General features: G+C 39.1%; 1 protein-coding gene across 1 annotated transcript in view; it reads left to right on the top strand.

Annotated features, from left to right (window-relative positions):
- The first annotated feature begins 5,836 nt into the window (after nucleotides 1-5,836).
- The window catches only part of LOC145986759 (uncharacterized), a 32,454-nt gene continuing 24,350 nt past the window's right edge, over nucleotides 5,837-13,940 (top strand). The window contains exon 1 of the mRNA XM_083121188.1: nucleotides 5,837-6,014. The gene's annotated coding sequence lies outside the window, so the exon portion shown is untranslated. The remainder of the gene's footprint in view (nucleotides 6,015-13,940) is intronic.

Genomic DNA, 13,940 nt, shown 5'->3' with positions numbered 1-13,940 from the left:
TTCAGACTTTAACACCGGAAAAAGATGGAAATCACTCGGCGCTAAATCGGGCCTGTATGGAGGGTGGGGCAGCCGTTCCCAGTCCAATTCTTCAATTTTGTGTTGTGTTTGCACTGCTGAGTGGGGGCGAGCGTAATCGTCAAGAAGAATGACACCAGCTGACAGGAGACCTGGTCGCTTATGTCGAATTGCGTTTTTCAGTTTATCCAATGTTTGACAATAACGGTCAGCATTAATTGTTCTCCCTCGTTCCAAAAAGTCAATAAGCAGAACGCCCTTAGCATCCATGCTGACGCGAGCCCGCGTTTTCCGAACAAGCATTTCCTTTTCGCCCTTGAGCGCATGCGCCTTCACGTCTGACAACGAATCGATTGTTGTTCCTTGTAGACGAAGGATGGCGCTTGTCAACCATGTTCTTCTTTTTAATGGCATTGCTTTATACAATATTTTATATCACAGGGAAACTTATATATTGAACGTCCCTAGTAAATGTCCGTTATTGAGAAGTGTCTGCTATTCAGAAAAAAGTGAAGGATGTTACACAATGGGATAAGCATATGACAGTACTACGTACTTTACGAACACAATGTTGTTATTTTTTTCCTACATACAAGGAACAAAATACTGTACTACATACGATGAATTGAAATTTACTAAAGTCCCTACATACATTACAAATTTCAATAAAGAAAATACGTAGCAGAAGTGACACACGCTTCTCAAGATAACCACAAAGAATACTGTCTACTGTCTACACTTTTAAAAAGAAATACGTTCGGTGTAACATGAAACAATCCGCGTTAGTTCGAAATACTGGCCATTGTTGTGTCTAATTCCAGGAATTGCGACCGTTTTCTTTCAGGCTGTCCGTTATTAAGAAGTTTTGTTGTGTTGGCGAGGCCGTTTTCAGTGTCCGCGTCCGTTATTGAGAAGTAATTTTGATGTGGGTTTAATGTGACGTCAGGATTCGCACCGCCGCCATGTTTGCGACAAAGCTGTTTGCAGGGGGGTGCTCGTTCGGCGGCGCAGATCGTATGCGCAGTTGTCCGTGGATGCATTACGTCATGGTCGAAACACTCGGCACGGAAAAGGCTGGTTCCTTATGCAAATATTGAGATATTTGACAACGAATATCTTCTAAAATATAGTAGCAGGGGAAAAGTTACAACTTTTACTGTTAAGATTCATCCTTTCTAATCAATTTATCACAAAGTTGATTCAAATGTGTAAAATGGTTTTCAAGAAATCGTGTTACGAAGGAACCCCTGTTTTGCTCTCTCCAGGCTTCCAATGTAAGGGAGTTTTAACTTGAAAGCGTTGGATTTCTTTTTGCTGTATGTTTTAAAATAATATTATTTTGTTCTTGTCAACTGAATTCATGCCAACATGCTATGGCAAGCTGTGAAAACTATTATCAGATTTACACTAGCAATTTTGAGTAAAGGTTTTGCGTAACCCTAAAAGTACATTTAGAGACTGCAAGGTCAACTCTCGATATTTCAGATATATTAATAATTTTCATCACAACGTCTAGTAATAATTATTTGTTACTTCAATAACCTCCTCGCAAATGTTTCTCGCATATTAAAAATAGATGCCATATGATTGTCATTTTCTGTTTATTTCCTTGTAATGCTGACCTCCGTGGCGAAGTGGTTAGCACAACGCTTTACGATGCCAAGGGCCCACAGGTTCGAATCCCCGCCCGGGCATGGGTCTACTCTCCTTTCTTCAATTTCATCATATCATCACGCATCCTCATCTTTGCGATTAGCCATATGTGACAGATAAGCGAAGTAAAATAAACTAAGTCTATTAATCAATTATTTTTTTAAACTCTTTAATTCTTCTTTAGCATGCCACGTTTTTGTTAAAATTATATTACGATTTGTAAAATGACGAAATTCTAAAGGAGAACACGTAACTTTCTTTGAAGCGCATCGGTCAGAAAGTTTCAAGAATATGGATTTTCCAAATACATTTTTTCACATGTACTTTGCCCCCTTTTAAAAGTAGCGCGTTTTCAATTATGTTACTAATCATTAAAAGGATGCCTCAATACCATCTTGGAGGATGACAATTATTATTTTCCCCCTCCTAAAAGTAATAATATACTTTTGCTCTCTGAATCTCCCATATAAATGCTAGGGGCCGTCTGCTTCAGCCGAGCACATTGCTTCTCCGGCGACGTCAAGCGTTCGTGCAAGATCGGTTGAGCTGTTTGTCGTCTGCAAGGAAAGTCCCACCATGTAGCGTTCGTTACACCTGCGCCAAGAGCACGTTTGTTGTTAGTACTGTGTAAAATGTCGGTAACATTGCTTAAAAATGCAACGAAAAGGCCAACTCTAGTTCACCTGTGTTTATTTACTTGAACCAGCTACATGGAATCAGTTCGTTTTCGTATTTATTAGTGGTTCGGATTATGCTTAAAATATTTACATCCCGTAGGCTAAGTAAAGCCTGAATCACACGGAACTGGATATCCAGTAGGAATGCTCTAGTTGACGCTGGACTGGCTACCCATTTGGTAGTTTTCGCCTCACACGGTACTTGTTATACCGTACTTGTCGATAGTCTTTCGTTCCCATAATGGCAGACGCGCGAGATGTAAACAACGTATCACTTCACACTTTTAAAATACGATAACTATTCAACCGAGAGGAATATCGCTTTGTATTAAATGGTTTTAGGTAGAGAAGAACGGCGCTGATAAAATACATACTTTACAACGTTTACTATACACGTATGGAATAATATTTTAGCTTTATCAATTGTAAACATGCCTTTCGTGCTGTATGCACTCGGAAACCACAGACAAAAAAACGCTACTTTGTAAACTCACAGATTATCTTCACATGGCCTAACTTTGCTGTGATTGGCTGTTCCAGAGAATCTAGTCGAAGAAAGTTAGTAGCAATTAGAACATGTCCTATTCCTCCAAACCAGTCAAGCAGTCAGCCAGGCGGCCATAATTGCTACCTAGAAAGTTAGTTCAGCGCCAACTAGGGCATTCCTACTAGAAATCCAGTTCCGTGTGATAGGGGCTTAACCCATGTTTCTCGCTACGGGGTGGGAGAAAGTGGTCATCAACGACCTTGAGTACAGATTAAAAGAAAATTCCAAGACTCAGCCATTACCTTCTATTCTATGTTTCCTTTCAACGTTTGTTCAAGCGAAGTAATTTGAAATGTTGAGTTGTTAAAAAACAGTAATTTCACTCCTTGCTTTAACACTTTGGGATATCAGGCCTCAGTGACGGAGTGGTTAGCACAACGCACTACGATACTATGGGTTCCAGATACGAATCTAGCATGACTGATCTTAACGACTAGCCAAATATAGCAGAAAAACAAAATAAAATAAACCAAATAAACAATCAATTTGAGATACTTTGATATATCATTAACATGTCTTAACCAAGCAGTGCTTTTTTTTCTGACAGTACGCAAAACCTAATACAGGCACCTTTTCTCATGAATAGGATAACAATTAATAACAGTTTGTGTTAATTAATTAAATATAAATGATCAAGTACAAGCGTTCAATTATCAAGATTAATTTACCTTTGAATGTTATCATTTTTATCGTCAAAATTATCAACACCTCTCTACCAAATAAAACAATAACAAGGAAACGCTACTTGCAAGTATGATAAAAAAAAAAAACTTTTGTACTAAAAGTCGCAGAGAAATGAGATATATGAACTTACCTGAAAGGAAATGTTCACCCCACCGCTCTGTACTGTTTGTTTTGTTCATTAATGTTGGCACGATTTATTCTCGCCATGACAGCGTATTCTAATCAACAATCGGAAAATTCTGCACCTTCTGTTCTTTCTCGGAAAATTCTAGGATAAACGTGAGTGCGTTAGACGTAAACAACTTAATAGCTATTGCACAAATTATCCCACCGTAAGCAAGGTTCAAATCTCCTCCTCGCCCGCTTGAATTCCAAATGTTTATAAGAACCCGCCACAATCATGGCTGCTCGATGCAGCAGTTTGTGACATAGGTGAAACAAACCCCATGTATTTCTGCCGGGAAATTTGAAAATGTCCGTAATTTAGAGGTGTCCGCTATTCAGAGGTGTCCGTTAGGAGTTTTACTGTACATGGATAAATTCCTAAATATTAATGAACAGCTACTTTTTTTGTATCAAGCAACAAACAAAAAATTGCATCATCAGCACTCAAGGAATACAAACAAAAAGCGATTGTTCTTGCCAAACTCACAGATTATCTTCACATGACCAAACGTTCGCTCTGATTGGTTGTTACCACAGCATCGAGCAGATAAGCAACTTACCATCAGAACACGGTCTAGTCGCTAAAAGTCTGACGACGATTATTTCTAGTCTGGTAGCGAGTTCAGCACCAACAAGAGAATTCCAGTACATGTCAGCTCCGTGTAATTTGGCCTTTAGAAGCGCTTCCTGTGTTTGGGAATGTATTCCATTTTCCTTTTCCACCGGGAAAAAGACAGTTCCTGAAATGGGAAATTCCGTCACACTTCCTCAGTTAGCACTTCCCGAGCTGGGACATCACCACGCTCCTATCACAAACGTCTGCCCATGCCAACTATCGTTAACTCGGTAACTATCGGACCTATTATGATAAACTTTGGTAGACTGATGTATTTACTAAGTTACTGAGAGTTAATTGGTTCAAAAAATAACCGAGCTGTCAGGGCCATATATAAGGGTAGTGTTTAACGGGTCCAAATCCCTCCATTGGTTTAATAAACATTTTGCATTAATTGTATAATCGCATCAACATTTGATGAAATCACTATAATGTATGACATCATTTTGATAATGTGATTTATAGTTTAGAGGTGGTCCATAGACACATAACGGTAGAGACGGGGAGAAAGCGAGTGGGTGGATCAGAGCAGTGCGCGCTGCTGTAATCGACTGGTAGCTGGAGCCGCGTTTTCCCCTCCATGCACTCACTTCCCCTATCACACGTTCATTAGTCGAGCCCTCTCGAACCATTACTGGCGCAGAGACTTATTTTCGCTCGCTTGCTCCAGAGATTACCGGAACAGAGTGTACTCCTCTACAAGTAGCCTATACTTATTTTTCATAAAATGGGCGATAGCTTTTTTACATGTATTATGTTGCACGTTTCTTGCTAATGTTATTATAATGAAAGAAAAATAGTTTAATTCTGTTTTTTAAAACAAAATTCGAGACGTAAATATTGAATTAGAATAATTTACGTCCAAATTATTTCACAAAGGGCTAGTTCCCACACTCGCTGCCGTAGTCATAGGTGTAACTCGGCGGGGGCAGGGGGAGACATGCCCCCAAAATTTTTAGGTTTATTAAAATATACAATCTAGGGGACCTTAGGAGCAAAGTAATAAATGATAATATTTCTGATTTCCCAAACATCACAGTTATTTAGCAAATTATCCTGGACGCCATTTTTTATGAGATGGAGAACTTTTCTAGTCTCTCCCCCCACAAAGTTAAGCCCAGGTTGATTGTGCCCCCTCAAAAGTAGGCCACAAATCTGGTTCTGCCTCCTCAAAATTAGGCCCCAAGTCTGCCGCTGCCACCTCAAAATCAGGCCCAAAGTCTGATACCGCCACCTTGAAATTAGGACCAAGTCTGCTTCTGACCCCTTCAAAATTAGGCCCCAAATTTCGCCAATGGCCGTAGTGTTGTTATCACGTATAAGGAAGCTTTGCAAATAAAGCCATAGCAATGCAAGGTGATATTACATAATCCATATCGACGAAAGAAGGAACCGGAGATTGTGACGAAGTCGCGTGTCAGTGAAGCGAGATCCAACATCAAGGACAGATGTCATGTGATCAAGTTGGTGACTTCTTTTTTTTATCGTCTACCGAGTCCAGTGCAGTGTGCACTTGTGAAGTGATACTGCGCGTTCGAACTCGAAATTACGTAGCATTATTTCTGGATTTATCTAGATTGCGTCCATAATCAAGTAAGGTAAATTGGTGAACACGTTGAGGTGCTTGTTTGTCGAGCAGAAGGTGCGCATAAAGGTGAATATACATGTATTATTACTCTCATTTTTATTAGGTTAGCACATAGCGCTCTACGATACCGGGGTTTTGGGTTCGAATCCCAGCCTGGGCATAGGTGTTCTTTCTGAGTGTCCCTTCATCAATTTCACCATATCATCACTCATCCTCATCTTCGGGATTATCCAAAAAGTGGTACAAAAACGAAGTGAACAATGAATCAGTCTATTTTTGTTATTTTACGTCGCCTTTCTGTCTCTTTTGGCTAATCGCGACGATGACTGATTACATTAAATTGATGAAGGGCTGCTCGCTAGTATTATTGTTATTACCGTGTTAACGTTTTGTGACGCTACGTATGTTATCTTTTTTTCAACGTATACAGTCTTGCAATGCGTAGGTTAGGGTGGCTTTTGAACGCAATCGTGGAAGAATGGGGTGTGCAGTGCTGTTGCAGATGTTTTTATAGGAGCGAGTATTTAGTTGACAGACAAAAAAAAAAATTCTGAATGTTAGTGAGAATGGTTCTACTTTAGTATGCAATGTTAATTGGACATTATCCATTGTTGAGTCTAACACCTCTTCTCTCTCTTCTTCAGGTGAACATACTTATTTTTGTCGGTGATGGGCATGGGCGTCCGAAAGGGGGGCAAGGGGGGCCGTGGCCCCCTAAGTCAACCCAAAATTATGTATTTCACACATATAATTTCATTTTAGCCACAATAATATGTATTAATTATTGCATGAACACCATAAATCAAATTTAAGTAATGTTTTTTTAGGAAACAACACACTTTTGGGGGAAAATGTTTGCCCCCCCCCCCCTGGAAAAGATAATACCTTCCTTGTCCCTCCCTGGAAAAAATCCTGCGGACGTCCATGGTGATGGGGATCAAACCTACGATAGACGTGTGATTTTACTAACAAATCCGGTGCTCTAACCGGGTCGCCTTGGACATGGGCGTCGCCAGAAATTTTTGCAGGGGGGGGGGGGTCGGGCAAATTGATAAAAGTTGAATAGGAGAAACAATAACAATGAGTATTATTACAAAGGTTATTAATGTCATTATACAATAATAAATATTATAACCTAATAAAAACAAATTTTATTCGAAATAATAATAATAATTATTGTTATTATATAACTATTTTCCATTATTTATTTTGCATTTTATGAAGATAGTATCTGAAATGCATTTTGATCTTAACTTTCGCACGTCTCGTTCAAGAAAGGGCTTTCAATGATAGAGTTTTTTTTTTTCATAAAGTTTGTTGTGTGACCTCTCACCTACAACTGTAATTATTAGAATTTTGAAAACTGGGCAACCATTTGTTCTTTGGATGAAATGGTATAATATACAACCTTGTTCCTGTAATTTTCACTCAATGTTTCACTTTGATTATTCTGTTCGAATACAAACTGAATGAACTTTATTTCTGTTCTTAACAATAAGAGTAACAAACTTTCGGCTTTCTTGTATCTTTAAATGAACTATGTCAATTTCCAGGGGGTCCACCGACCCTTTCGATCCTTCCTCCGGACACCCATGACCGTGGGGTAGTTCCTTAGAGCACAGGATTTGAAGTAAAATCCCTAGGTTCAATCGCCATCAGTGCCATCACCGGTAAAAAAGAATATATTCACCCGAGCATGGGAGAAGAGGTGCTCTCGAAACGTTGTGTTCGAATAAAAGCACTAGGCAATGGATAATGACCAATTAAAATTGCATACGAAAAAAAAACATAGTAAAAATAATATTTTGGATTGCCAGGAGAAAATAGTTAAATCCGCGAAGTATTATTTCAAACAAACTGCTAGTAGAGTCCAGCGCAGATAATTCTGCCGTGCAATGCGCGACAGAACTAAAGAAGCAGTGTTGCTAATGGAGCAGATAGAAAAATCGCTGCGGTGCGCCGATGCACAGCTGTTACGTACAACAATAAAATTAGAGAATTCAGGTCTATCTAACGTTGAGTTTTAAACGTCATGCATTATACCAGGACTAGGATTAATATGTACTAACAAGTGACTATGTATGTAGCTACATACATATGGACTAAAAATTCGCAAAATATGAACTAACACATAAGTAAAATTACCAAAAATGCTGCAAAGAAGACTTCTTCATACGATTCCTTATTTGAGTGATTTCAAACAAAATAAAAAAATATATATATTATTTTTCATTGCATTAATGCACTGGTGGCGTTCTAACTTTTCACTCCCAAAACCCGTATACACTGGTATGGAACTGCAACGGCAGATAATAACATGCCAACGTGTTAAACCGCTACAATTGCACCATAACACTCCTCCTGAAGCAGTATTATTATTTCCTCTCTGAGATCGGCGACAGTCGGTTGCCTTTGTTGTACATTTACAAAGGATGCCGGCTTCCACAACAATAACAAGTACATATACTGCCACTAGACGATAAGCTGCGCGGCTTTTTCTTTTGTTATGAACCAGGGCCGGCGCTAGTCATTTTGCCTCCCTGGGAGGTGGCGGCTCTATTCGACCCCCCCCCCCCCCGGTCATTACGCAGCAACGGAAAATTGAAAATCAATATATTCCTAACGAAAACATCAAAATATAAAATAAATAATGAGACTTCTTATGCTATTTCAATACTATTCAGCGCAAAAGAATATCTCGCTCGATCACAGTTTTCAATAAGCTTATTTTTTTCTTCTCTTCAAATTTTGCCGCTCTGGGCGATGGGACGGTTCGCCCTCCCCTTCCGCCGGCCCTGCTATGAACTTGGTCACCCATCAAAGCATGGCAATTTTAACACAGAAAACAATATGTATCGCATTAAGCAGCAAAAATGACAGCCTCCTCTATGCAATTTCTACAAGAACACGTGCCGGAGCCAGAGTTGAAATGATGTTGGAGCCACATAATTTATTTATTTTGAATAATTCCAAAATTATGAAATATGAACAATTTGTTGCTGCTGTTCGCTGCTCTCTTGCCAAAATGCTTTATTGGGATGCTAACACCATGACTGGCTTCCTCCTTCATGAACTCGTGCACGTTGCTTAGAATTTCCCGAGCTTGGCTATGCAAGGTTTTTGATTTCAACTTCGACAGAACTGGAGGCATTATGGAATTTAACGTTCATTAGCAAACACACACTTTTACATAAACACACGCAATACACGCACACAACGTCAAACCGGTCAAATACTTAGTATAAAATAAAAATATGGTTCTTCCAATCCAACAAAACTCACCGCCAATTTACCTGCCTTTTCCCCTTCCGTGACAGAAATAGTGCTTCATTATTACAGTTGGCAACACTAGTTACTAGCTAGCCAATGAACATGCACTGCATAAAAGAAGCAAGCACTACGCCGTGCTATATTGCCACATTAGCGTCCCTACCGAACGGTGGGAACCGCGAGCTGGAGCGCTATTCAATTGTTTTCAATGATGTTTGCGCGAGTGTGTCCAGGAATGGAATGACAATGTGGCAACAATAGCGAAGGTTTTCGAGCAGGGTAGAACACATGATGCTAAGAGAGAGGGAGACGAAACGAAAATTCGTTTCTACGCAACGGCAAATTTACGTGTGTGGCACTCTAAAGCCAGAAGATGAAGAGAATGACTTTAGAAAATTTATATTACCTGACTGACACAAAAAGTGCGTCATCATATTGTGAAGATGCACACTGCCTGTCGACCTGATTTTGTCGTCAAAAGTGCATATCGTACGGAAGGTGGGACAGGAGGGTGTCATGCCCCCTCCCCTTGGAAATTTGTATCAACCTGAACGTAAATAATACACACATATGATTTCACTTTAGTCGTAATTTATGTCGGTTATTGTAAGGGCGATGCAAGAACATGATGACTTCATACTGACAGAGTGTTTTTCGAGAAGGCGGAGGAGAATATTCCTGCCCCTGTTTTTGCACTTCTGGAATAAAAACTGTTAATTTCGAGAAATTTCTGGCACTTATTGTGCAGAAAACATCAAGAATTGACCTGTTTTAAATAAGATTCTTTCGAAATTCTCGGCTGTTCAGGATTATGAAAATTCGGGAAATCATTTTCCGAAGTAGGGATCTGGCCTTAATAATTCACACTTCGTCACTTTGAATTATTACTTTTTCTTTACAATACTCTTCGGCATGTAAAAACATAAATCAGAGATACCATGAAAGACAGTAGATTAAGTGGTCTCTAATATCTGTGTATTGTGAAAAAGTACAAAAAGACAAAGAACTGTTCGTGAACAAATGTTTATTGAAAGGAAGAAAGGCGAATCCACTTTCTATCTAAATAGTAAACTCGAGTGTGAACTTGTATAGAACGTCAAAGTATTTTAAATTCAATTTGAATTTTATGATGTGTAAAATAATAATAATAAAAGTTTCCATGACTTAAGGCCAAGATATGAAATATTACTCTACTCCCGCCTGAGAAAAAAATCCTGCGTGCGCCCTTGAACGCCAGTGGCGGCTATTGAGATGAAGTAGTTGCAATGGCACTTTACCACATTATACTAGGGAAACGCTAAGAACTGGTCCCTATTCACAGCGTAGAACGATTCTTTTGACAAAATCCTGTTTCCCTGCTGGCGGCTTCGGGGAGAAGGGATTCTAAGGTTGCCGCTTGTAGCAGTAAGTGCAGAGCTCTAGCTGGGGAAGCGATTTCCATGCACACAAAGATAAACTGCGTTACGTTGGTTGCCATGACAACCGTGACGTCACTGATTGAGCTACGAGCTTCGCCATTACGCGAATGCAGAGCCACGGGCAGGCAAAGCAACGTACTGCACTTGCCTTCGAGAAGTTGAGTTAAGTGTGTCCGTGTCTTTTCCTTTCGTGCAGTTTTAAGATAAATGTGAATCCTGTTTATGGTTTAGTGTGAAATTGAAACCCCATTTTTTCATTAGAAAGACGAGGATGATAAGAATGTTTTACAGTTTCCTCTACACCTAACTTCAGAGCCAAGAGCCGCCGCTGGCACAACACGTGTAGAACTAGACCACAGATAACTTAGTCAACCGCACATCTGCTGTGGTATGAGGCATGCTTTCCGTTCACGATTGTGCAATCACATCCATTGTGTGTACACAAACCGTGATAACACCTGGTTTCGGCCGTCATTCAACTGTTGTTATGTAAACACAGCATTCTGCAACCTCACCAACCACTCCCTGTCGCATTTTCTTGGTTCCCGTTTCAGTCTTGAATCATCGCATTGTCTACACTGACAAGATTCTCCCAAGGGGGGGGGGGGATAAAACGTTTATATTCTTACTTTGCTTCAGCACTTAACCTGACTTAACCTGATTCAATATTTTCAATCCAGCAGCTGCAAACCCACACAACGCACCATTATCGTTAGGTTTAGAATCTTGAATATTAAAAAATGGAAGTTCTGCATCACGCAAAGAAATCAAATAAAGCAATAAGAGTTTAAATATGTTCTAAACAATTTAAAATTCTATTGTGAGGATAAACAATTATAGTCTAGATGAATTGCATTGCTGCATTTTTTGCAAAATGTTAAATAGAACGAAGTATTCTACAGTCTCAATTAGCGTTTGGAAGTTTCTAGTTACTTCTCTAACGCAGTTGTAAATAACAGTTACTTTGTTGATGAATTCTAACTGTAACTAGTTAGCTGTGACATAGTTACTTTTGTAATAGAAGAAACTTTACCAACAGTTAACAGTTACTTTACGACAGTTAAATAGTTAATCAATGATCATTCTTAATTGTAATAATATACGAGCAAAGATAAATAAAACTCATGTTTTAATTTATTTTATTACAATTAATGATCATTGATTATGTGCAATTTGTTTGCAAGAAAATATTCACCAGATAGGAAGTAAGTAATGAAGGGGTCCCGAGTTTGATACCCGGTGGAGGCAGTGGTTCCGATTTCCCCTTTAAACTGTAGGTCCAGACCTGTTTAGCCTTACTGTGCATAAAGTGGACTTAAAACACAAACTCAATCAATCACTCAAGCAGAAAGTAAGTGCAACTCTGTAATGTAAAGGTAAAGTTCCCCGTGCATATACCACCGTGGCATGAATGCACATTTAGGGATGTAGAGGAAGGTCCTCACATATTCTCGATCTCCCGACATTTTGGAGGTGATGTAGTCAGCACCACGCTCCGGCCACGCCTTTCCTGCAACCTCCAGGGTTGCCCCCAGGTACCCATAGATTTGAGGTTGGGTGAGCCCCAGAGCAGCTTTATGCGGGGACACCCCTGGAATCGAACTTGGGTATCAGTCAAACACCCTACCTACTAGACCACCGCGGCTCTACTACTTCAAAAAGGAACTTTCCGAACACTGACCTTAATCTTACAGAAAGCACTCGGGTCGTGATTTGTTTCTCAGATAATAACAATGATAAAATCAAATTAAAAGCTAGTTCAGAATAGCATTGGCTCAATTGCCGACATATTTACTGCTAATTCCTGGAATGCTTTAACCACTTCTGCATTCATAAACATGCTTTTTGCTATAGCTTGTCTTACATTCATCACGATAAAATCCGATTGATAGGTCCCGATAGCGTATTTAGAAACCCTATAGTACTGCAGAACCTCCAGCGATATTTGGCTACTGATTGGCTGCCATTCCGGAAGTTGATGCAGCGTTCCTTCAAGTTAACGCTAGATGGCAGGGTTCAAATTAACAGTGTAGATTTCAGATATCCATCCCAACAAGATAAGAAACCCATTTACACTAAGGTTCAAAATTTAGCAAATTATTTAAATTAATGTTTAAGAAGACAGAAATCAGAACTCTTCTTGAAGTGAATGATTTTTCTATTTAAATTCACATAAGTGCAAACATTGTAACTACCAAATACTATTGAGAAAATTATGCATATCCAACGTATAGCATTTTAAACATTATATTTTATTATATAAACGTATATTTCTTAACATAATTTCGATAATCTGTTTACAAACTTTATTACTATATAATCACAAGTCTAATTTTTCCATACTTTTGCTGTAAATGAAGAAGCAAGGAACAATGGACGCGGAACATAAACACTTCCGGTTCACACAGCCAATAAGAAAGTGTTATTTATATACCTCTGGTTCTGCAGCACTATAGGGTTTGTAAATACGCGTCCCGATAACATCCAGTTTCCTGGCCTTGGAGTCGTTCAAAATCTCCTTTGTAGTGAGTCATTGAGTGTTGATGTGCACACGTGCCTTCATTATATTTGCAATAGATAAAGAGATGAGGAATATTACACAATGCTGCAGTAATGCGATTCTAGGAAGCTTTATCAGAAAGCAATTTTAAAAAATGGCAAACCTATCGTGATCAGTGTGGGTCACTTCCAGACGCGTACATAAGAGGCGAATGGTAATATTAAACGACGTAAATTAATTTAAGAGCGATCCATATTCGATAAGTTGTAATTTGAATCTGTTATCAGAGTTGTTACATATCTCAGATAGGCCTATTGGTAATGCATTTCTAGTGTTCGGGAAAAAGCACTTAGTCAAGTAATGTAGTCAAGTACAGCAAGCAATTGTTTGTTTATTCTTTTAATAACAAATATTACAGACAATATAAATGTTGAATTATCACTGTTTAGAATCTTTACACATGCCCAATATAATATTATACTTATGATATTATCTTTAATTGATTCAGTGTGGCTAAAATGAACGAAACAGAAATTCGTAGTTTGTGACTTACGTGCATTTTCTCGAACACCCTAGATTTCATTCCTTGCATAACAACTACTGCAAATATATAATAGTGACTAGGGAATTAATTATGTGGAACTTACTTGCGTATTATATAAAAAAGATAAAAGTGCTCTCCTGTGCTATGCACCACGCCGTGGAGGCGTATAGGGGGTGTGGGGTTAGGGCCCGACACTTTCTTGATCACGGCCGAAGGTGGTGGTGATGCCATCAGCACCACACCTCTGGCCGCCTTTACTT

Source organism: Lepisma saccharinum, chromosome 1 (assembly GCF_977018435.1).
Source record: "Lepisma saccharinum chromosome 1, izLepSacc3.1, whole genome shotgun sequence".
NCBI classification, from domain to species: domain Eukaryota; kingdom Metazoa; phylum Arthropoda; class Insecta; order Zygentoma; family Lepismatidae; genus Lepisma; species Lepisma saccharinum.
Note: the sequence above shows the minus strand (reverse complement) of the source record. Positions and strands in the feature narration are given on the sequence as shown.